This window comes from Daphnia pulicaria, chromosome 1 (genome assembly GCF_021234035.1).
Source record: "Daphnia pulicaria isolate SC F1-1A chromosome 1, SC_F0-13Bv2, whole genome shotgun sequence".
NCBI lineage: Eukaryota > Metazoa > Arthropoda > Branchiopoda > Diplostraca > Daphniidae > Daphnia > Daphnia pulicaria.
The window spans coordinates 19,104,212-19,127,460 of record NC_060913.1 but is presented as its reverse complement, the minus strand read 5'-3'; the positions used below and the strand labels follow the sequence as shown (position 1 = coordinate 19,127,460).

General features: G+C 37.0%; 24 non-coding genes across 24 annotated transcripts; all 24 read left to right on the top strand.

The window, feature by feature from the left end:
• The first annotated feature begins 169 nt into the window (after nucleotides 1-169).
• Trnat-agu lies at nucleotides 170-242 on the top strand. Its single transcript has one exon. It is a non-coding gene; the product is annotated as a tRNA-Thr (tRNA).
• A 410-nt stretch (nucleotides 243-652) lies between these two features.
• On the top strand, nucleotides 653-725 carry Trnat-agu. Its single transcript has one exon. It is a non-coding gene; the product is annotated as a tRNA-Thr (tRNA).
• A 411-nt stretch (nucleotides 726-1,136) lies between these two features.
• Nucleotides 1,137-1,209, top strand: Trnat-agu. The gene has a single exon. It is a non-coding gene; the product is annotated as a tRNA-Thr (tRNA).
• An 894-nt stretch (nucleotides 1,210-2,103) lies between these two features.
• Trnat-agu lies at nucleotides 2,104-2,176 on the top strand. The gene has a single exon. It is a non-coding gene; the product is annotated as a tRNA-Thr (tRNA).
• Nucleotides 2,177-4,017: 1,841 nt separating this feature from the next.
• Nucleotides 4,018-4,090, top strand: Trnat-agu. Its single transcript has one exon. It is a non-coding gene; the product is annotated as a tRNA-Thr (tRNA).
• Nucleotides 4,091-4,491: 401 nt separating this feature from the next.
• Nucleotides 4,492-4,564, top strand: Trnat-agu. Its single transcript has one exon. It is a non-coding gene; the product is annotated as a tRNA-Thr (tRNA).
• Nucleotides 4,565-4,975: 411 nt separating this feature from the next.
• Trnat-agu lies at nucleotides 4,976-5,048 on the top strand. Its single transcript has one exon. It is a non-coding gene; the product is annotated as a tRNA-Thr (tRNA).
• An 884-nt stretch (nucleotides 5,049-5,932) lies between these two features.
• On the top strand, nucleotides 5,933-6,005 carry Trnat-agu. The gene has a single exon. It is a non-coding gene; the product is annotated as a tRNA-Thr (tRNA).
• A 401-nt stretch (nucleotides 6,006-6,406) lies between these two features.
• Nucleotides 6,407-6,479, top strand: Trnat-agu. Its single transcript has one exon. It is a non-coding gene; the product is annotated as a tRNA-Thr (tRNA).
• Nucleotides 6,480-6,890: 411 nt separating this feature from the next.
• On the top strand, nucleotides 6,891-6,963 carry Trnat-agu. The gene has a single exon. It is a non-coding gene; the product is annotated as a tRNA-Thr (tRNA).
• An 895-nt stretch (nucleotides 6,964-7,858) lies between these two features.
• On the top strand, nucleotides 7,859-7,931 carry Trnat-agu. Its single transcript has one exon. It is a non-coding gene; the product is annotated as a tRNA-Thr (tRNA).
• A 411-nt stretch (nucleotides 7,932-8,342) lies between these two features.
• Trnat-agu lies at nucleotides 8,343-8,415 on the top strand. The gene has a single exon. It is a non-coding gene; the product is annotated as a tRNA-Thr (tRNA).
• A 411-nt stretch (nucleotides 8,416-8,826) lies between these two features.
• Nucleotides 8,827-8,899, top strand: Trnat-agu. The gene has a single exon. It is a non-coding gene; the product is annotated as a tRNA-Thr (tRNA).
• A 411-nt stretch (nucleotides 8,900-9,310) lies between these two features.
• Nucleotides 9,311-9,383, top strand: Trnat-agu. Its single transcript has one exon. It is a non-coding gene; the product is annotated as a tRNA-Thr (tRNA).
• Nucleotides 9,384-10,278: 895 nt separating this feature from the next.
• On the top strand, nucleotides 10,279-10,351 carry Trnat-agu. Its single transcript has one exon. It is a non-coding gene; the product is annotated as a tRNA-Thr (tRNA).
• Nucleotides 10,352-10,762: 411 nt separating this feature from the next.
• Nucleotides 10,763-10,835, top strand: Trnat-agu. The gene has a single exon. It is a non-coding gene; the product is annotated as a tRNA-Thr (tRNA).
• Nucleotides 10,836-12,214: 1,379 nt separating this feature from the next.
• Nucleotides 12,215-12,287, top strand: Trnat-agu. The gene has a single exon. It is a non-coding gene; the product is annotated as a tRNA-Thr (tRNA).
• A 1,843-nt stretch (nucleotides 12,288-14,130) lies between these two features.
• Nucleotides 14,131-14,203, top strand: Trnat-agu. The gene has a single exon. It is a non-coding gene; the product is annotated as a tRNA-Thr (tRNA).
• A 411-nt stretch (nucleotides 14,204-14,614) lies between these two features.
• Trnat-agu lies at nucleotides 14,615-14,687 on the top strand. The gene has a single exon. It is a non-coding gene; the product is annotated as a tRNA-Thr (tRNA).
• Nucleotides 14,688-15,078: 391 nt separating this feature from the next.
• Trnat-agu lies at nucleotides 15,079-15,151 on the top strand. The gene has a single exon. It is a non-coding gene; the product is annotated as a tRNA-Thr (tRNA).
• A 411-nt stretch (nucleotides 15,152-15,562) lies between these two features.
• On the top strand, nucleotides 15,563-15,635 carry Trnat-agu. Its single transcript has one exon. It is a non-coding gene; the product is annotated as a tRNA-Thr (tRNA).
• Nucleotides 15,636-16,530: 895 nt separating this feature from the next.
• On the top strand, nucleotides 16,531-16,603 carry Trnat-agu. Its single transcript has one exon. It is a non-coding gene; the product is annotated as a tRNA-Thr (tRNA).
• Nucleotides 16,604-22,339: 5,736 nt separating this feature from the next.
• Trnat-agu lies at nucleotides 22,340-22,412 on the top strand. Its single transcript has one exon. It is a non-coding gene; the product is annotated as a tRNA-Thr (tRNA).
• A 411-nt stretch (nucleotides 22,413-22,823) lies between these two features.
• Trnat-agu lies at nucleotides 22,824-22,896 on the top strand. The gene has a single exon. It is a non-coding gene; the product is annotated as a tRNA-Thr (tRNA).
• The last annotated feature ends 353 nt before the right edge of the window (nucleotides 22,897-23,249 follow it).

Below are 23,249 nucleotides of genomic sequence, written 5' to 3'. Positions count from 1 at the left end.
CTCTTCCTAGTAAGAGACCAGGACTCGTAGTATCGTTGAAAATCTCGTCGATTTTTTTGTAAATTGTTTGGAACAGTTGGGAACTTTAAAATAGAAGTAATCAATTGTAAAACTGCTTTTGTGACGTCATGACCACTTTTAAAATTGTTGTCCTATGAAGCCGTTTTGTGGTCCTATGGCTTAGATGGCAAAGCGCCTGCCTAGTAAGCAGGAGATCACGAGTTCGAGTCTCGTTGGGACCTGTAAGAAATGTCATCATAATCATCCCGTGTCTCTTAGAAATCAGAAAAAGAACTGATAGAATCGTTAAAATAACTTTATTATAGCGCAGAATACCGTTAAATTGCTAGTTATAATGATTATTTTCTTGGTAGTCTAATTTTGACTGCCTACTAGGGCACAATTCCATAGGTATTTTCCATGCTAAAATTTAAACACCAAATCATAATAACTAATTGTGCAGCATGGATCTGCTCTTCCTAGTAAGAGACCAGGACTCGTAGTATCGTTGAAAATCTCGTTGATATTTTTGTAAATTGTTCTTTGTGCTGTGGAACAGTTGGGAACTTTAAAATAAAGGTAATCAATTGTAAAACTGCTGTTGTGACGTCATGACCACTTTTGAGATTGTTGTCCTATGAAGCCGTTTTGTGGTCCTATGGCTTAGATGGCAAAGCGCCTGCCTAGTAAGCAGGAGATCACGAGTTCGAGTCTCGTTGGGACCTGTATGAAATGTCATCATAATCATCCCGTGTCTCTTAGAATTCAGAAAAAAAACTGATAGAATCGTTAAAATAAGATCTATTTTAGCGCAGAATACCGTTAAATTGCTAGTTATAATGATGATTTTCTTGGTAGTCTAATTTTGACTGCCTACTAGGGCACAATTCCATAGGTATTTTCCATGCTAAAATTTAAACACCAAATCATAATAACTAATTGTGCAGCATGGATCTGCTCTTCCTAGTAAGAGACCAGGACTCGTAGTATCGTTGAAAATCTCGTTGATATTTTTGTAAATTGTTCTTTGTGCTGTGGAACAGTTGGGAACTTTAAAATAAAGGTAATCAATTGTAAAACTGCTGTTGTGACGTCATGACCATTTTTGAAATTGTTGTCCTATGAAGCCGTTTTGTGGTCCTATGGCTTAGATGGCAAAGCGCCTGCCTAGTAAGCAGGAGATCACGAGTTCGAGTCTCGTTGGGACCTGTAAGAAATGTCATCATAATCATCCCGTGTCTCTAAGAAATCAGAAAAAGAACTGATAGAATCGTTAAAATAACTTTATTATAGCGCAGAATACCGTTAAATTGCTAGTTATAATGATTATTTTCTTGGTAGTCTAATTTTGACTGCCTACTAGGGCACAATTCCATAGGTATTTTCCATGCTAAAATTTAAACACCAAATCATAATAACTAATTGTGCAGCATGGATCTGCTCTTCCTAGTAAGAGACCAGGACTCGTAGTATCGTTGAAAATCTCGTTGATATTTTTGTAAATTGTTCTTTGTGCTGTGGAACAGTTGGGAACTTTAAAATAAAGGTAATCAATTGTAAAACTGCTGTTGTGACGTCATGACCACTTTTGAGATTGTTGTCCTATGAAGCCGTTTTGTGGTCCTATGGCTTAGATGGCAAAGCGCCTGCCTAGTAAGCAAGAGATCACGAGTTCGAGTCTCGTTGGGACCTGTAAGAAATGTCATCATAATCATCCCGTGTCTCTTAGAAATCAGAAAAAGAACTGATAGAATCGTTAAAATAAGTTCTATTATAGCGCAGAATACCGTTAAATTGCTAGTTATAATGATTATTTTCTTGGTAGTCTAATTTTGACTGCCTACTAGGGCACAATTCCATAGGTATTTTCCATGCTAAAATTTAAACACCAAATCATAATAACTCATTGTCCAGCATGGATCTGCTCTTCCTAGTAAGAGACCAGGACTCGTAGTATCGTTGAAAATCTCGTTGATATTTTTGTAAATTGTTCTTTGTGCTGTGGAACAGTTGGGAACTTTAAAATAAAGGTAATCAATTGTAAAACTGCTGTTGTGACGTCATGACCATTTTTGAAATTGTTGTCCTATGAAGCCGTTTTGTGGTCCTATGGCTTAGATGGCAAAGCGCCTGCCTAGTAAGCAGGAGATCACGAGTTCGAGTCTCGTTGGGACCTGTAAGAAATGTCATCATAATCATCCCGTGTCTCTAAGAAATCAGAAAAAGAACTGATAGAATCGTTAAAATAACTTTATTATAGCGCAGAATACCGTTAAATTGCTAGTTATAATGATTATTTTCTTGGTAGTCTAATTTTGACTGCCTACTAGGGCACAATTCCATAGGTATTTTCCATGCTAAAATTTAAACACCAAATCATAATAACTAATTGTGCAGCATGGATCTGCTCTTCCTAGTAAGAGACCAGGACTCGTAGTATCGTTGAAAATCTCGTTGATATTTTTGTAAATTGTTCTTTGTGCTGTGGAACAGTTGGGAACTTTAAAATAAAGGTAATCAATTGTAAAACTGCTGTTGTGACGTCATGACCACTTTTGAGATTGTTGTCCTATGAAGCCGTTTTGTGGTCCTATGGCTTAGATGGCAAAGCGCCTGCCTAGTAAGCAAGAGATCACGAGTTCGAGTCTCGTTGGGACCTGTAAGAAATGTCATCATAATCATCCCGTGTCTCTTAGAAATCAGAAAAAGAACTGATAGAATCGTTAAAATAAGTTCTATTATAGCGCAGAATACCGTTAAATTGCTAGTTATAATGATTATTTTCTTGGTAGTCTAATTTTGACTGCCTACTAGGGCACAATTCCATAGGTATTTTCCATGCTAAAATTTAAACACCAAATCATAATAACTCATTGTCCAGCATGGATCTGCTCTTCCTAGTAAGAGACCAGGACTCGTAGTATCGTTGAAAATCTCGTTGATTTTTTTGTAAATTGTTTGGAACAGTTGGGAACTTTAAAATAGAAGTAATCAATTGTAAAACTGCTGTTGTGACGTCATGACCACTTTTTAAATTGTTGTCTTATGAAGCCGTTTTGTGGTCCTATGGCTTAGATGGCAAAGCGCCTGCCTAGTAAGCAGGAAGTCACGAGTTCGAGTCTCGTTGGGACCTGTAAGAAATGTCATCATAATCATCCCGTGTCTCTTAGAAATCCGAAAAAGAACTGATAGAATCGTTAAAATAAGTTCTATTATAGCGCAGAATACCGTTAAATTGCTAGTTATAATGATTATTTTCTTGGTAGTCTAATTTTTACTGCCTACTCGGGCACAATTCCATAGGTATTTTCGATGCTAAAATTTAAACACCAAATCATAATAACTAATTGTGCAGCATGGATCTGCTCTTCCTAGTAAGAGACCAGGACTCGTAGTATCGTTGAAAATCTCGTTGATTTTTTTGTAAATTGTTTGGAACAGTTGGGAACTTTAAAATAGAAGTAATCATTTGTAAAACTGCTTTTGTGACGTCATGACCACTTTTTAAATTGTTGTCCTATGAAGCCGTTTTGTGGTCCTATGGCTTAGATGGCAAAGCGCCTGCCTAGTAAGCAGGAAATCACGAGTTCGAGTCTCATTAGGACCTGTAAGAAATGTCATCATAATCATCCCGTGTCTCTTAGAATTCAGAAAAAGAACTGATAGAATCGTTAAAATAAGATCTATTTTAGCGCAGAATACCGTTAAATTGCTAGTTATAATGATTATTTTCTTGGTAGTCTAATTTTGACTGCCTACTCGGGCACAATTCCAAAGGTATTTTCCATGCTGATATTTAAACACCAAATCATAATAACTAATTGTGCAGCATGGATCTGCTCTTCCTAGTAAGAGACCAGGACTCGTAGTATCGTTGAAAATCTCGTTGATTTTTTTGTAAATTGTTTTTGTGCTGTGGAACAGTTGGGAACTTTAAAATAGAAGTAATCAATTGTAAAACTGCTGTTCTGACGTCATGACCATTTTTTTAATTGTTGTCCTATGAAGTCGTTTTGTGGTCCTATGGCTTAGATGGCAAAGCGCCTGCCTAGTAAGCAGGAGATCACGAGTTCGAGTCTCGTTGGGACCTGTAAGAAATGTCATCATAATCATCCCGTGTCTCTTAGAAATCAGAAAAAGAACTGATAGAATCGTTAAAATAAGTTCTATTATAGCGCAGAATACCGTTAAATTGCTAGTTATAATGATTATTTTCTTGGTAGTCTAATTTTTACTGCCTACTCGGGCACAATTCCATAGGTATTTTCGATGCTAAAATTTAAACACCAAATCATAATAACTAATTGTGCAGCATGGATCTGCTCTTCCTAGTAAGAGACCAGGACTCGTAGTATCGTTGAAAATCTCGTCGATTTTTTTGTAAATTGTTTGGAACAGTTGGGAACTTTAAAATAGAAGTAATCAATTGTAAAACTGCTTTTGTGACGTCATGACCACTTTTAAAATTGTTGTCCTATGAAGCCGTTTTGTGGTCCTATGGCTTAGATGGCAAAGCGCCTGCCTAGTAAGCAGGAGATCACGAGTTCGAGTCTCGTTGGGACCTGTAAGAAATGTCATCATAATCATCCCGTGTCTCTTAGAAATCAGAAAAAGAACTGATAGAATCGTTAAAATAAGTTCTATTATAGCGCAGAATACCGTTAAATTGCTAGTTATAATGATTATTTTCTTGGTAGTCTAATTTTGACTGCCTACTCGGGCACAATTCCATAGGTATTTTCCATGCTGAAATTTAAACACCAAATCATAATAACTTATTGTGCAGCATGGATCTGCTCTTCCTAGTAAGAGACCAGGACTCGTAGTATCGTTGAAAATCTCGTTGATATTTTTGTAAATTGTTGTTTGTGCTGTGGAACAGTTGGGAACTTTAAAATAAAGGTAATCAATTGTAAAACTGCTGTTGTGACGTCATGACCACTTTTGAGATTGTTGTCCTATGAAGCCGTTTTGTGGTCCTATGGCTTAGATGGCAAAGCGCCTGCCTAGTAAGCAGGAGATCACGAGTTCGAGTCTCGTTGGGACCTGTAAGAAATGTCATCATAATCATCCCGTGTCTCTTAGAAATCAGAAAAAGAACTGATAGAATCGTTAAAATAAATTCTATTATAGCGCAGAATACCGTTAAATTGCTAGTTATAATGATTATTTTCTTGGTAGTCTAATTTTGACTGCCTACTAGGGCACAATTCCATAGGTATTTTCCATGCTAAAATTTAAACACCAAATCATAATAACTAATTGTGCAGCATGGATCTGCTCTTCCTAGTAAGAGACCAGGACTCGTAGTATCGTTGAAAATCTCGTTGATTTTTTTGTAAATTGTTTGGAACAGTTGGGAACTTTAAAATAGAAGTAATCATTTGTAAAACTGCTTTTGTGACGTCATGACCACTTTTTAAATTGTTGTCCTATGAAGCCGTTTTGTGGTCCTATGGCTTAGATGGCAAAGCGCCTGCCTAGTAAGCAGGAAATCACGAGTTCGAGTCTCATTAGGACCTGTAAGAAATGTCATCATAATCATCCCGTGTCTCTTAGAATTCAGAAAAAGAACTGATAGAATCGTTAAAATAAGATCTATTTTAGCGCAGAATACCGTTAAATTGCTAGTTATAATGATTATTTTCTTGGTAGTCTAATTTTGACTGCCTACTCGGGCACAATTCCAAAGGTATTTTCCATGCTGATATTTAAACACCAAATCATAATAACTAATTGTGCAGCATGGATCTGCTCTTCCTAGTAAGAGACCAGGACTCGTAGTATCGTTGAAAATCTCGTTGATTTTTTTGTAAATTGTTTTTGTGCTGTGGAACAGTTGGGAACTTTAAAATAGAAGTAATCAATTGTAAAACTGCTGTTCTGACGTCATGACCATTTTTTTAATTGTTGTCCTATGAAGTCGTTTTGTGGTCCTATGGCTTAGATGGCAAAGCGCCTGCCTAGTAAGCAGGAGATCACGAGTTCGAGTCTCGTTGGGACCTGTAAGAAATGTCATCATAATCATCCCGTGTCTCTTAGAAATCAGAAAAAGAACTGATAGAATCGTTAAAATAAGTTCTATTATAGCGCAGAATACCGTTAAATTGCTAGTTATAATGATTATTTTCTTGGTAGTCTAATTTTTACTGCCTACTCGGGCACAATTCCATAGGTATTTTCGATGCTAAAATTTAAACACCAAATCATAATAACTAATTGTGCAGCATGGATCTGCTCTTCCTAGTAAGAGACCAGGACTCGTAGTATCGTTGAAAATCTCGTCGATTTTTTTGTAAATTGTTTGGAACAGTTGGGAACTTTAAAATAGAAGTAATCAATTGTAAAACTGCTTTTGTGACGTCATGACCACTTTTAAAATTGTTGTCCTATGAAGCCGTTTTGTGGTCCTATGGCTTAGATGGCAAAGCGCCTGCCTAGTAAGCAGGAGATCACGAGTTCGAGTCTCGTTGGGACCTGTAAGAAAAGTCATCATAATCATCCCGTGTCTCTTAGAAATCAGAAAAAGAACTGATAGAATCGTTAAAATAAGTTCTATTATAGCGCAGAATACCGTTAAATTGCTAGTTATAATGATTATTTTCTTGGTAGTCTAATTTTGACTGCCTACTCGGGCACAATTCCATAGGTATTTTCCATGCTGAAATTTAAACACCAAATCATAATAACTTATTGTGCAGCATGGATCTGCTCTTCCTAGTAAGAGACCAGGACTCGTAGTATCGTTGAAAATCTCGTTGATATTTTTGTAAATTGTTGTTTGTGCTGTGGAACAGTTGGGAACTTTAAAATAAAGGTAATCAATTGTAAAACTGCTGTTGTGACGTCATGACCACTTTTGAGATTGTTGTCCTATGAAGCCGTTTTGTGGTCCTATGGCTTAGATGGCAAAGCGCCTGCCTAGTAAGCAGGAGATCACGAGTTCGAGTCTCGTTGGGACCTGTAAGAAATGTCATCATAATCATCCCGTGTCTCTTAGAAATCAGAAAAAGAACTGATAGAATCGTTAAAATAAATTCTATTATAGCGCAGAATACCGTTAAATTGCTAGTTATAATGATTATTTTCTTGGTAGTCTAATTTTGACTGCCTACTAGGGCACAATTCCATAGGTATTTTCCATGCTAAAATTTAAACACCAAATCATAATAACTAATTGTGCAGCATGGATCTGCTCTTCCTAGTAAGAGACCAGAACTCGTAGTATCGTTGAAAATCTCGTTGATTTTTTTGTAAATTGTTCTTTGTGCTGTGGAACAGTTGGGAACTTTAAAATAAAGGTAATCAATTGTAAAACTGCTGTGGTGACGTCATGACCACTTTTGAGATTGTTGTCCTATGAAGCCGTTTTGTGGTCCTATGGCTTAGATGGCAAAGCGCCTGCCTAGTAAGCAGGAGATCACGAGTTCGAGACTCGTTGGGACCTGTAAGAGATGTCTTCATAATCATCCCGTGTCTCTTAGAAATCAGAAAAAGAACTGATAGAATCGTTAAAATAAGTTCTATTATAGCGCAGAATACCGTTAAATTGCTAGTTATAATGATTATTTTCTTGGTAGTCTAATTTTGACTGCCTACTCGGGCACAATTCCAAAGGTATTTTCCATGCTGAAATTTAAACACCAAATCATAATAACTAATTGTGCAGCATGGATCTGCTCTTCCTAGTAAGAGACCAGGACTCGTAGTATCGTTGAAAATCTCGTTGATATTTTTGTAAATTGTTCTTTGTGCTGTGGAACAGTTGGGAACTTTAAAATAAAGGTAATCAATTGTAAAACTGCTGTTGTGACGTCATGACCACTTTTGAGATTGTTGTCCTATGAAGCCGTTTTGTGGTCCTATGGCTTAGATGGCAAAGCGCCTGCCTAGTAAGCAGGAGATCACGAGTTCGAGTCTCGTTGGGACCTGTAAGAAATGTCATCATAATCATCCCGTGTCTCTTAGAAATCAGAAAAAGAACTGATAGAATCGTTAAAATAAGTTCTATTATAGCGCAGAATACCGTTAAATTGCTAGTTATAATGATTATTTTCTTGGTAGTCTAATTTTGACTGCCTACTAGGGCACAATTCCATAGGTATTTTCCATGCTAAAATTTAAACACCAAATCATAATAACTAATTGTGCAGCATGGATCTGCTCTTCCTAGTAAGAGACCAGGACTCGTAGTATCGTTGAAAATCTCGTTGATATTTTTGTAAATTGTTCTTTGTGCTGTGGAACAGTTGGGAACTTTAAAATAAAGGTAATCAATTGTAAAACTGCTGTTGTGACGTCATGACCACTTTTGAGATTGTTGTCCTATGAAGCCGTTTTGTGGTCCTATGGCTTAGATGGCAAAGCGCCTGCCTAGTAAGCAGGAGATCACGAGTTCGAGTCTCGTTGGGACCTGTAAGAAATGTCATCATAATCATCCCGTGTCTCTTAGAAATCAGAAAAAGAACTGATAGAATCGTTAAAATAAATTCTATTATAGCGCAGAATACCGTTAAATTGCTAGTTATAATGATTATTTTCTTGGTAGTCTAATTTTGACTGCCTACTAGGGCACAATTCCATAGGTATTTTCCATGCTAAAATTTAAACACCAAATCATAATAACTAATTGTGCAGCATGGATCTGCTCTTCCTAGTAAGAGACCAGGACTCGTAGTATCGTTGAAAATCTCGTTGATATTTTTGTAAATTGTTCTTTGTGCTGTGGAACAGTTGGGAACTTTAAAATAAAGGTAATCAATTGTAAAACTGCTGTTGTGACGTCATGACCACTTTTGAGATTGTTGTCCTATGAAGCCGTTTTGTGGTCCTATGGCTTAGATGGCAAAGCGCCTGCCTAGTAAGCAGGAGATCACGAGTTCGAGTCTCGTTGGGACCTGTAAGAAATGTCATCATAATCATCCCGTGTCTCTTAGAAATCAGAAAAAGAACTGATAGAATCGTTAAAATAAGTTCTATTATAGCGCAGAATACCGTTAAATTGCTAGTTATAATGATTATTTTCTTGGTAGTCTAATTTTGACTGCCTACTAGGGCACAATTCCATAGGTATTTTCCATGCTAAAATTTAAACACCAAATCATAATAACTAATTGTGCAGCATGGATCTGCTCTTCCTAGTAAGAGACCAGGACTCGTAGTATCGTTGAAAATCTCGTTGATATTTTTGTAAATTGTTCTTTGTGCTGTGGAACAGTTGGGAACTTTAAAATAAAGGTAATCAATTGTAAAACTGCTGTTGTGACGTCATGACCACTTTTGAGATTGTTGTCCTATGAAGCCGTTTTGTGGTCCTATGGCTTAGATGGCAAAGCGCCTGCCTAGTAAGCAGGAGATCACGAGTTCGAGTCTCGTTGGGACCTGTAAGAAATGTCATCATAATCATCCCGTGTCTCTTAGAAATCAGAAAAAGAACTGATAGAATCGTTAAAATAAATTCTATTATAGCGCAGAATACCGTTAAATTGCTAGTTATAATGATTATTTTCTTGGTAGTCTAATTTTGACTGCCTACTAGGGCACAATTCCATAGGTATTTTCCATGCTAAAATTTAAACACCAAATCATAATAACTAATTGTGCAGCATGGATCTGCTCTTCCTAGTAAGAGACCAGAACTCGTAGTATCGTTGAAAATCTCGTTGATTTTTTTGTAAATTGTTCTTTGTGCTGTGGAACAGTTGGGAACTTTAAAATAAAGGTAATCAATTGTAAAACTGCTGTTGGGACGTCATGACCACTTTTGAGATTGTTGTCCTATGAAGCCGTTTTGTGGTCCTATGGCTTAGATGGCAAAGCGCCTGCCTAGTAAGCAGGAGATCACGAGTTCGAGACTCGTTGGGACCTGTAAGAGATGTCTTCATAATCATCCCGTGTCTCTTAGAAATCAGAAAAAGAACTGATAGAATCGTTAAAATAAGTTCTATTATAGCGCAGAATACCGTTAAATTGCTAGTTATAATGATTATTTTCTTGGTAGTCTAATTTTGACTGTCTACTCGGGCACAATTCCAAAGGTATTTTCCATGCTGAAATTTAAACACCAAATCATAATAACTAATTGTGCAGCATGGATCTGCTCTTCCTAGTAAGAGACCAGGACTCGTAGTATCGTTGAAAATCTCGTTGATATTTTTGTAAATTGTTCTTTGTGCTGTGGAACAGTTGGGAACTTTAAAATAAAGGTAATCAATTGTAAAACTGCTGTTGTGACGTCATGACCACTTTTGAGATTGTTGTCCTATGAAGCCGTTTTGTGGTCCTATGGCTTAGATGGCAAAGCGCCTGCCTAGTAAGCAGGAGATCACGAGTTCGAGTCTCGTTGGGACCTGTAAGAAATGTCATCATAATCATCCCGTGTCTCTTAGAAATCAGAAAAAGAACTGATAGAATCGTTAAAATAAGTTCTATTATAGCGCAGAATACCGTTAAATTGCTAGTTATAATGATTATTTTCTTGGTAGTCTAATTTTGACTGCCTACTAGGGCACAATTCCATAGGTATTTTCCATGCTAAAATTTAAACACCAAATCATAATAACTAATTGTGCAGCATGGATCTGCTCTTCCTAGTAAGAGACCAGGACTCGTAGTATCGTTGAAAATCTCGTTGATATTTTTGTAAATTGTTCTTTGTGCTGTGGAACAGTTGGGAACTTTAAAATAAAGGTAATCAATTGTAAAACTGCTGTTGTGACGTCATGACCACTTTTGAGATTGTTGTCCTATGAAGCCGTTTTGTGGTCCTATGGCTTAGATGGCAAAGCGCCTGCCTAGTAAGCAGGAGATCACGAGTTCGAGTCTCGTTGGGACCTGTAAGAAATGTCATCATAATCATCCCGTGTCTCTTAGAAATCAGAAAAAGAACTGATAGAATCGTTAAAATAAATTCTATTATAGCGCAGAATACCGTTAAATTGCTAGTTATAATGATTATTTTCTTGGTAGTCTAATTTTGACTGCCTACTAGGGCACAATTCCATAGGTATTTTCCATGCTAAAATTTAAACACCAAATCATAATAACTAATTGTGCAGCATGGATCTGCTCTTCCTAGTAAGAGACCAGAACTCGTAGTATCGTTGAAAATCTCGTTGATTTTTTTGTAAATTGTTCTTTTTGCTGTGGAACAGTTGGGAACTTTAAAATAAAGGTAATCAATTGTAAAACTGCTGTTGTGACGTCATGACCACTTTTGAGATTGTTGTCCTATGAAGCCGTTTTGTGGTCCTATGGCTTAGATGGCAAAGCGCCTGCCTAGTAAGCAGGAGATCACGAGTTCGAGACTCGTTGGGACCTGTAAGAAATGTCATCATAATCATCCCGTGTCTCTTAGAAATCAGAAAAAGAACTGATAGAATCGTTAAAATAAGTTCTATTATAGCGCAGAATACCGTTAAATTGCTAGTTATAATGATTATTTTCTTGGTAGTCTAATTTTGACTGCCTACTCGGGCACAATTCCAAAGGTATTTTCCATGCTGAAATTTAAACACCAAATCATAATAACTAATTGTGCAGCATGGATCTGCTCTTCCTAGTAAGAGACCAGAACTCGTAGTATCGTTGAAAATCTCGTTGATTTTTTTGTAAATTGTTCTTTTTGCTGTGGAACAGTTGGGAACTTTAAAATAAAGGTAATCAATTGTAAAACTGCTGTTGTGACGTCATGACCACTTTTGAGATTGTTGTCCTATGAAGCCGTTTTGTGGTCCTATGGCTTAGATGGCAAAGCGCCTGCCTAGTAAGCAGGAGATCACGAGTTCGAGACTCGTTGGGACCTGTAAGAAATGTCATCATAATCATCCCGTGTCTCTTAGAAATCAGAAAAAGAACTGATAGAATCGTTAAAATAAGTTCTATTATAGCGCAGAATACCGTTAAATTGCTAGTTATAATGATTATTTTCTTGGTAGTCTAATTTTGACTGCCTACTCGGGCACAATTCCAAAGGTATTTTCCATGCTGAAATTTAAACACCAAATCATAATAACTAATTGTGCAGCATGGATCTGCTCTTCCTAGTAAGAGACCAGGACTCGTAGTATCGTTGAAAATCTCGTTGATATTTTTGTAAATTGTTCTTTGTGCTGTGGAACAGTTGGGAACTTTAAAATAAAGGTAATCAATTGTAAAACTGCTGTTGTGACGTCATGACCACTTTTGAGATTGTTGTCCTATGAAGCCGTTTTGTGGTCCTATGGCTTAGATGGCAAAGCGCCTGCCTAGTAAGCAGGAGATCACGAGTTCGAGTCTCGTTGGGACCTGTAAGAAATGTCATCATAATCATCCCGTGTCTCTTAGAATTCAGAAAAAGAACTGATAGAATCGTTAAAATAAGATCTATTTTAGCGCAGAATACCGTTAAATTGCTAGTTATAATGATTATTTTCTTGGTAGTCTAATTTTGACTGCCTACTCGGGCACAATTCCAAAGGTATTTTCCATGCTGAAATTTAAACACCAAATCATAATAACTAATTGTGCAGCGTGGATCTGCTCTTCCTAGTAAGAGACCAGGACTCGTAGTATCGTTGAAAATCTCGTTAATTTTTTTGTAAATTGTTCTTTGTGCTGTGGAACAGTTGGGAACTTTAAAATAGAAGTAATCAATTGTAAAACTGCTGTTGTGACGTCATGACCACTTTTTAAATTGTTGTCCTATGAATCCGTTTTGTGGTCCTATGGCTTAGATGGCAAAGCGCTTGCCTAGTAAGCAGGAGATCACGAGTTCGAGTCTCGTTGGGACCTGTAAGAAATGTCATCATAATCATCCCGTGTCTCTTAGAATTCAGAAAAAGAACTGATAGAATCGTTAAAATAAGATCTATTTTAGCGCAGAATACCGTTAAATTGCTAGTTATAATGATTATTTTCTTGGTAGTCTAATTTTGACTGCCTACTCGGGCACAATTCCAAAGGTATTTTCCATGCTGAAATTTAAACACCAAATCATAATAACTAATTGTGCAGCATGGATCTGCTCTTCCTAGTAAGAGACCAGGACTCGTAGTATCGTTGAAAATCTCGTTGATTTTTTTGTAAATTGTTCTTTGTGCTGTGGAACAGTTGGGAACTTTTAAATAGAAGTAATCAATTGTAAAACTGCTGTTGTGACGTCATGACCACTTTTTAAATTGTTGTCCGATGAAGCCATTTTGTGGTCCTATGGCTTAGATGGCAAAGCGCCTGCCTAGTAAGCAGGAGATCACAAGTTCGAGTCTCGTTGGGACCTGTAAGAAATGTCATCATAATTATCCCGTGTCTCTTAGAATTCAGAAAAAGAACTGATAGAATCGTTAAAATAAGATCTATTTTAGCGCAGAATACCGTTAAATAGCTAGTTATAATGATTATTGTCTTGGTAGTCTAATTTTGACTGCCTACTCGGGCACAATTCCAAAGGTATTTTCCATGCTGAAATTTAAACACCAAATCATAATAACTAATTGTGCAGCATGGATCTGCTCTTCCTAGTAAGAGACCAGGACTCGTAGTATCGTTGAAAATCTCGTTGATTTTTTTGTTAATTGTTCTTTGTGCTGTGGAACAGTTGGGAACTTTAAAATAGAAGTAATCAATTGTAAAACTGCTGTTGTGACGTCATGACCACTTTTTAAATTGTTGTCCTATGAAGCCGTTTTATGGTCCTATGGCTTAGATGGCAAAGCGCCTGCCTAGTAAGCAAGAGATCACGAGCTCGAGTCTCGTTGGGACCTGTAAGAAATGTCATCTTAATCATCCCGTGTCTCTAAGAATTCAGAAAAAGAACTGATAGAATCGTTAAAATAAGATCTATTTTAGCGCAGAATACCGTTAAATTGCTAGTTATAATGATTATTTTCTTGGTAGTCTAATTTTGACTGCCTACTCGGGCACAATTCCAAAGGTATTTTCCATGCTGAAATTTAAACACCAAATCATAATAACTAATTGTGCAGCATGGATCTGCTCTTCCTAGTAAGAGACCAGGACTCGTTGATATTTTTGTAAATTGTTCTTTGTGCTGTGGAACAGTTGGGAACTTTAAAATAGAAGTAATCAATTGTAAAACTGCTGTTGTGACGTCATGACCACTTTTTAAATTGTTGTCCGATGAAGCCATTTTGTGGTCCTATGGCTTAGATGGCAAAGCGCCTGCCTAGTAAGCAGGAGATCACGAGTTCGAGTCTCGTTGGGACCTGTAAGAAATGTCATCATAATCATCCCGTGTCTCTTAGAATTCAGAAAAAGAACTGATAGAATCGTTAAAATAAGATCTATTTTAGCGCAGAATACCGTTAAATTGCTAGTTATAATGATTATTTTCTTGGTAGTCTAATTTTGACTGCCTACTCGGGCACAATTCCAAAGGTATTTTCCATGCTGAAATTTAAACACCAAATCATAATAACTAATTGTGCAGCATGGATCTGCTCTTCCTAGTAAGAGACCAGGACTCGTAGTATCGTTGAAAATCTCGTTGATTTTTTTGTAAATTGTTCTTTGTGCTGTGGAACAGTTGGGAACTTTAAAATAGAAGTAATCAATTGTAAAACTGCTGTTGTGACGTCATGACCACTTTTTAAATTGTTGTCCGATGAAGCCATTTTGTGGTCCTATGGCTTAGATGGCAAAGCGCCTGCCTAGTAAGCAGGAGATCACGAGTTCGAGTCTCGTTGGGACCTGTAAGAAATGTCATCATAATCATCCCGTGTCTCTTAGAATTCAGAAAAAGAACTGATAGAATCGTTAAAATAAGATCTATTTTAGCGCAGAATACCGTTAAATTGCTAGTTATAATGATTGTTTTCTTGGTAGTCTAATTTTGACTGCCTACTCGGGCACAATTCCAAAGGTATTTTCCATGCTGAAATTTAAACACCAAATCATAATAACTAATTGTGCAGCATGGATCTGCCCTTCCTAGTAAGAGACCAGGACTCGTTGATATTTTTGTAAATTGTTCTTTGTGCTGTGGAACAGTTGGGAACTTTAAAATAGAAGTAATCAATTGTAAAACTGCTGTTGTGACGTCATGACCACTTTTTAAATTGTTGTCCGATGAAGCCATTTTGTGGTCCTATGGCTTAGATGGCAAAGCGCCTGCCTAGTAAGCAGGAGATCACGAGTTCGAGTCTCGTTGGGACCTGTAAGAAATGTCATCATAATCATCCCGTGTCTCTTAGAATTCAGAAAAAGAACTGATAGAATCGTTAAAATAAGATCTATTTTAGCGCAGAATACCGTTAAATTGCTAGTTATAATGATTATTTTCTTGGTAGTCTAATTTTGACTGCCTACTCGGGCACAATTCCAAAGGTATTTTCCATGCTGAAATTTAAACACCAAATCATAATAACTAATTGTGCAGCATGGATCTGCTCTTCCTAGTAAGAGACCAGGACTCGTAGTATCGTTGAAAATCTCGTTGATTTTTTTGTAAATTGTTCTTTGTGCTGTGGAACAGTTGGGAACTTTAAAATAGAAGTAATCAATTGTAAAACTGCTGTTGTGACGTCATGACCACTTTTTAAATTGTTGTCCGATGAAGCCATTTTGTGGTCCTATGGCTTAGATGGCAAAGCGCCTGCCTAGTAAGCAGGAGATCACGAGTTCGAGTCTCGTTGGGACCTGTAAGAAATGTCATCATAATCATCCCGTGTCTCTTAGAATTCAGAAAAAGAACTGATAGAATCGTTAAAATAAGATCTATTTTAGCGCAGAATACCGTTAAATTGCTAGTTATAATGATTGTTTTCTTGGTAGTCTAATTTTGACTGCCTACTCGGGCACAATTCCAAAGGTATTTTCCATGCTGAAATTTAAACACCAAATCATAATAACTAATTGTGCAGCATGGATCTGCTCTTCCTAGTAAGAGACCAGGACTCGTAGTATCGTTGAAAATCTCGTTGATTTTTTTGTTAATTGTTCTTTGTGCTGTGGAACAGTTGGGAACTTTAAAATAGAAGTAATCAATTGTAAAACTGCTGTTGTGACGTCATGACCACTTTTTAAATTGTTGTCCTATGAAGCCGTTTTATGGTCCTATGGCTTAGATGGCAAAGCGCCTGCCTAGTAAGCAGGAGATCACGAGTTCGAGTCTCGTTTGGACCTGTAAGAAATGTCATCATAATCATCCCGTGTCTCTTAGAATTCAGAAAAAGAACTGATAGAATCGTTAAAATAAGATCTATTTTAGCGCAGAATACCGTTAAATAGCTAGTTATAATGATTATTGTCTTGGTAGTCTAATTTTGACTGCCTACTCGGGCACAATTCCAAAGGTATTTTCCATGCTGAAATTTAAACACCAAATCATAATAACTAATTGTGCAGCATGGATCTGCTCTTCCTAGTAAGAGACCAGGACTCGTAGTATCGTTGAAAATCTCGTTGATTTTTTTGTAAATTGTTCTTTGTGCTGTGGAACAGTTGGGAACTTTAAAATAGAAGTAATCAATTGTAAAACTGCTGTTGTGACGTCATGACCATTTTTGAAATTGTTGTCCTATGAAGCCATTTTGTGGTCCTATGGCTTAGATGGCAAAGCGCCTGCCTAGTAAGCAGGAGATCACGAGTTCGAGTCTCGTTGGGACCTGTAAGAAATGTCATCATAATCATCCCATGTCTCTTAGAAATCAGAAAAAGAACTGATAGAATCGTTAAAATAAGTTCTATTATAGCGCAGAATACCGTTAAATTGATAGTTATAATGATTATTTTCTTGGTAGTCTAATTTTGACTGCCTACTCGGGCACAATTCCAAAGGTATTTTCCATGCTGAAATTTAAACACCAAATCATAATAACTAATTGTGCAGCATGGATCTGCTCTTCCTAGTAAGAGACCAGGACTCGTAGTATCGTTGAAAATCTCGTTGATATTTTTGTAAATTGTTCTTTGTGCTGTGGAACAGTTGGGAACTTTAAAATAGAAGTAATCAATTGTAAAACTGCTGTTGTGACGTCATGACCATTTTTGAAATTGTTGTCCTATGAAGCCGTTTTGTGGTCCTATGGCTTAGATGTCAAAGCGCATGCCTAGTAAGCAGGAGATCACGAGTTCGAGTCTCGTTGGGACCTGTAAGAAATGTCATCATAATCATCCCGTGTCTCTTAGAAATCAGAAAAAGAACTTATAGAATCGTTAAAATAAGTTCTATTATAGCGCAGAATACCGTTAAATTGCTAGTTATAATGATTATTTTCTTGGTAGTCTAATTTTGACTGCCTACTCGGGCACAATTCCAAAGGTATTTTCCATGCTGAAATTTAAACACCAAATCATAATAACTAATTGTGCAGCATGGATGTGCTCTTTCTAGTAAGAGACCAGGACTCGTAGTATCGTTGAAAATCTCGTTGATTTTTTTGTAAATTGTTCTTTGTGCTGTGGAACAGTTGGGAACTTTAAAATAGAAGTAATCAATTGTAAAACTGCTGTTGTGACGTCATGACCACTTTTGAGATTGTTGTCCTATGAAGCCGTTTTGTGGTCCTATGGCTTAGATGGCAAAGCGCCTGCGTAGTAAGCAGGAGATCACGAGTTCGAGTCTCGTTGGGACCTGTAAGAAATGTCATCATAATCATCCCGTGTCTCTTAGAATTCAGAAAACGAACTGATAGAATCGTTAAAATAAGATCTATTTTAGCGCAGAATACCGTTAAATTGCTAGTTATATTGATTATTTTCTTGGTAGTCTAATTTTGACTGCCTACTCGGGCACAATTCCATAGGTATTTTCCATGCTAAAATTTAAACACCAAATCATAATAACTAATTGTGCAGCATGGATCTGCTCTTCCTAGTAAGAGACCAGGACTCGTAGTATCGTTGAAAATCTCGTTGATTTTTTTGTTAATTGTTCTTTGTGCTGTGGAACAGTTGGGAACTTTAAAATAGAAGTAATCAATTGTTAAACTGCTGTTGTGACGTCATGACCATTTTTGAAATTGTTGTCCTATGAAGCCGTTTTGTGGTCCTATGGCTTAGATGGCAAAGCGCATGCCTAGTAAGCAGGAGATCACGAGTTCGAGTCTCGTTGGGACCTGTAAGAAATGTCATCATAATCATCCCGTGTCTCTTAGAAATCAGAAAAAGAACTGATAGAATCGTTAAAATAAGTTCTATTATAGCGCAGAATACCGTTAAATTGATAGTTATAATGATTATTTTCTTGGTAGTCTAATTTTGACTGCCTACTCGGGCACAATTCCAAAGGTATTTTCCATGCTGAAATTTAAACACCAAATCATAATAACTAATTGTGCAGCATGGATCTGCTCTTCCTAGTAAGAGACCAGGACTCGTAGTATCGTTGAAAATCTCGTTGATATTTTTGTAAATTGTTCTTTGTGCTGTGGAACAGTTGGGAACTTTAAAATAGAAGTAATCAATTGTAAAACTGCTGTTGTGACGTCATGACCATTTTTGAAATTGTTGTCCTATGAAGCCGTTTTGTGGTCCTATGGCTTAGATGGCAAAGCGCATGCCTAGTAAGCAGGAGATCACGAGTTCGAGTCTCGTTGGGACCTGTAAGAAATGTCATCATAATCATCCCGTGTCTCTTAGAAATCAGAAAAAGAACTGATAGAATCGTTAAAATAAGTTCTATTATAGCGCAGAATACCGTTAAATTGATAGTTATAATGATTATTTTCTTGGTAGTCTAATTTTGACTGCCTACTCGGGCACAATTCCAAAGGTATTTTCCATGCTGAAATTTAAACACCAAATCATAATAACTAATTGTGCAGCATGGATCTGCTCTTCCTAGTAAGAGACCAGGACTCGTAGTATCGTTGAAAATCTCGTTGATTTTTTTGTAAATTGTTCTTTGTGCTGTGGAACAGTTGGGAACTTTAAAATAGAAGTAATCAATTGTAAAACTGCTGTTGTGACGTCATGACCACTTTTTAAATTGTTGTCCGATGAAGCCATTTTGTGGTCCTATGGCTTAGATGGCAAAGCGCCTGCCTAGTAAGCAGGAGATCACGAGTTCAAGTCTCGTTGGGACCTGTAAGAAATGTCATCATAATCATCCCGTGTCTCTTAGAATTCAGAAAAAGAACTGATAGAATCGTTAAAATAAGATCTATTTTAGCGCAGAATACCGTTAAATTGCTAGTTATAATGATTGTTTTCTTGGTAGTCTAATTTTGACTGCCTACTCGGGCACAATTCCAAAGGTATTTTCCATGCTGAAATTTAAACACCAAATCATAATAACTAATTGTGCAGCATGGATCTGCTCTTCCTAGTAAGAGACCAGGACTCGTAGTATCGTTGAAAATCTCGTTGATATTTTTGTAAATTGTTCTTTGTGCTGTGGAACAGTTGGGAACTTTAAAATAGAAGTAATCAATTGTAAAACTGCTGTTGTGACGTCATGACCATTTTTGAAATTGTTGTCCTATGAAGCCGTTTTGTGGTCCTATGGCTTAGATGGCAAAGCGCATGCCTAGTAAGCAGGAGATCACGAGTTCGAGTCTCGTTGGGACCTGTAAGAAATGTCATCATAATCATCCCGTGTCTCTTAGAAATCAGAAAAAGAACTGATAGAATCGTTAAAATAAGTTCTATTATAGCGCAGAATACCGTTAAATTGCTAGTTATAATGATTATTTTCTTGGTAGTCTAATTTTGACTGCCTACTCGGGCACAATTCCAAAGGTATTTTCCATGCTGAAATTTAAACACCAAATCATAATAACTAATTGTGCAGCATGGATCTGCTCTTCCTAGTAAGAGACCAGGACTCGTAGTATCGTTGAAAATCTCGTTGATATTTTTGTAAATTGTTCTTTGTGCTGTGGAACAGTTGGGAACTTTAAAATAGAAGTAATCAATTGTAAAACTGCTGTTGTGACGTCATGACCATTTTTGAAATTGTTGTCCTATGAAGCCGTTTTGTGGTCCTATGGCTTAGATGTCAAAGCGCATGCCTAGTAAGCAGGAGATCACGAGTTCGAGTCTCGTTGGGACCTGTAAGAAATGTCATCATAATCATCCCGTGTCTCTTAGAAATCAGAAAAAGAACTTATAGAATCGTTAAAATAAGATCTATTATAGCGCAGAATACCGTTAAATTGCTAGTTATAATGATTATTTTCTTGGTAGTCTAATTTTGACTGCCTACTCGGGCACAATTCCAAAGGTATTTTCCATGCTGAAATTTAAACACCAAATCATAATAACTAATTGTGCAGCATGGATCTGCTCTTCCTAGTAAGAGACCAGGACTCGTAGTATCGTTGAAAATCTCGTTGATTTTTTTGTAAATTGTTCTTTGTGCTGTGGAACAGTTGGGAACTTTAAAATAGAAGTAATCAATTGTAAAACTGCTGTTGTGACGTCATGACCACTTTTGAGATTGTTGTCCTATGAAGCCGTTTTGTGGTCCTATGGCTTAGATGGCAAAGCGCCTGCGTAGTAAGCAGGAGATCACGAGTTCGAGTCTCGTTGGGACGTGTAAGAAATGTCATCATAATCATCCCGTGTCTCTTAGAATTCAGAAAACGAACTGATAGAATCGTTAAAATAAGATCTATTTTAGCGCAGAATACCGTTAAATTGCTAGTTATATTGATTATTTTCTTGGTAGTCTAATTTTGACTGCCTACTCGGGCACAATTCCATAGGTATTTTCCATGCTAAAATTTAAACACCAAATCATAATAACTAATTGTGCAGCATGGATCTGCTCTTCCTAGTAAGAGACCAGGACTCGTAGTATCGTTGAAAATCTCGTTGATTTTTTTGTTAATTGTTCTTTGTGCTGTGGAACAGTTGGGAACTTTAAAATAGAAGTAATCAATTGTTAAACTGCTGTTGTGACGTCATGACCATTTTTGAAATTGTTGTCCTATGAAGCCGTTTTGTGGTCCTATGGCTTAGATGGCAAAGCGCATGCCTAGTAAGCAGGAGATCACGAGTTCGAGTCTCGTTGGGACCTGTAAGAAATGTCATCATAATCATCCCGTGTCTCTTAGAAATCAGAAAAAGAACTGATAGAATCGTTAAAATAAGTTCTATTATAGCGCAGAATACCGTTAAATTGATAGTTATAATGATTATTTTCTTGGTAGTCTAATTTTGACTGCCTACTCGGGCACAATTCCAAAGGTATTTTCCATGCTGAAATTTAAACACCAAATCATAATAACTAATTGTGCAGCATGGATCTGCTCTTCCTAGTAAGAGACCAGGACTCGTAGTATCGTTTAAAATCTCGTTGATATTTTTGTAAATTGTTCTTTGTGCTGTGGAACAGTTGGGAACTTTAAAATAGAAGTAATCAATTGTAAAACTGCTGTTGTGACGTCATGACCATTTTTGAAATTGTTGTCCTATGAAGCCGTTTTGTGGTCCTATGGCTTAGATGGCAAAGCGCATGCCTAGTAAGCAGGAGATCACGAGTTCGAGTCTCGTTGGGACCTGTAAGAAATGTCATCATAATCATCCCGTGTCTCTTAGAAATCAGAAAAAGAACTGATAGAATCGTTAAAATAAGTTCTATTATAGCGCAGAATACCGTTAAATTGCTAGTTATAATGATTATTTTCTTGGTAGTCTAATTTTGACTGCCTACTCGGGCACAATTCCAAAGGTATTTTCCATGCTGAAATTTAAACACCAAATCATAATAACTAATTGTGCAGCATGGATCTGCTCTTCCTAGTAAGAGACCAGGACTCGTAGTATCGTTGAAAATCTCGTTGATTTTTTTGTAAATTGTTCTTTGTGCTGTGGAACAGTTGGGAACTTTAAAATAGAAGTAATCAATTGTAAAACTGCTGTTGTGACGTCATGACCACTTTTTAAAATTGTTGTCCGATGAAGCCATTTTGTGGTCCTATGGCTTAGATGGCAAAGCGCCTGCGTAGTAAGCAGGAGATCACGAGTTCGAGTCTCGTTGGGACCTGTAAGAAATGTCATCATAATCATCCCGTGTCTCTTAGAATTCAGAAAAAGAACTGATAGAATCGTTAAAATAAGATCTATTTTAGCGCAGAATACCGTTAAATTGCTAGTTATAATGATTGTTTTCTTGGTAGTCTAATTTTGACTGCCTACTCGGGCACAATTCCAAAGGTATTTTCCATGCTGAAATTTAAACACCAAATCATAATAACTAATTGTGCAGCATGGATCTGCTCTTCCTAGTAAGAGACCAGGACTCGTAGTATCGTTTAAAATCTCGTTGATTTTTTTGTTAATTGTTCTTTGTGCTGTGGAACAGTTGGGAACTTTAAAATAGAAGTAATCAATTGTAAAACTGCTGTTGTGACGTCATGACCACTTTTTAAATTGTTGTCCTATGAAGCCGTTTTATGGTCCTATGGCTTAGATGGCAAAGCGCCTGCCTAGTAAGCAGGAGATCACGAGTTCGAGTCTCGTTGGGACCTGTAAGAAATGTCATCATAATCATCCCGTGTCTCTTAGAATTCAGAAAAAGAACTGATAGAATCGTTAAAATAAGATCTATTTTAGCGCAGAATACCGTTAAATAGCTAGTTATAATGATTATTGTCTTGGTAGTCTAATTTTGACTGCCTACTCGGGCACAATTCCAAAGGTATTTTCCATGCTGAAATTTAAACACCAAATCATAATAACTAATTGTGCAGCATGGATCTGCTCTTCCTAGTAAGAGACCAGGACTCGTAGTATCGTTGAAAATCTCGTTGATTTTTTTGTAAATTGTTCTTTGTGCTGTGGAACAGTTGGGAACTTTAAAATAGAAGTAATCAATTGTAAAACTGCTGTTGTGACGTCATGACCATTTTTGAAATTGTTGTCCTATGAAGCCATTTTGTGGTCCTATGGCTTAGATGGCAAAGCGCCTGCCTAGTAAGCAGGAGATCACGAGTTCGAGTCTCGTTGGGACCTGTAAGAAATGTCATCATAATCATCCCGTGTCTCTTAGAAATCAGAAAAAGAACTGATAGAATCGTTAAAATAAGTTCTATTATAGCGCAGAATACCGTTAAATTGATAGTTATAATGATTATTTTCTTGGTAGTCTAATTTTGACTGCCTACTCGGGCACAATTCCAAAGGTATTTTCCATGCTGAAATTTAAACACCAAATCATAATAACTAATTGTGCAGCATGGATCTGCTCTTCCTAGTAAGAGACCAGGACTCGTAGTATCGTTGAAAATCTCGTTGATATTTTTGTAAATTGTTCTTTGTGCTGTGGAACAGTTGGGAACTTTAAAATAGAAGTAATCAATTGTAAA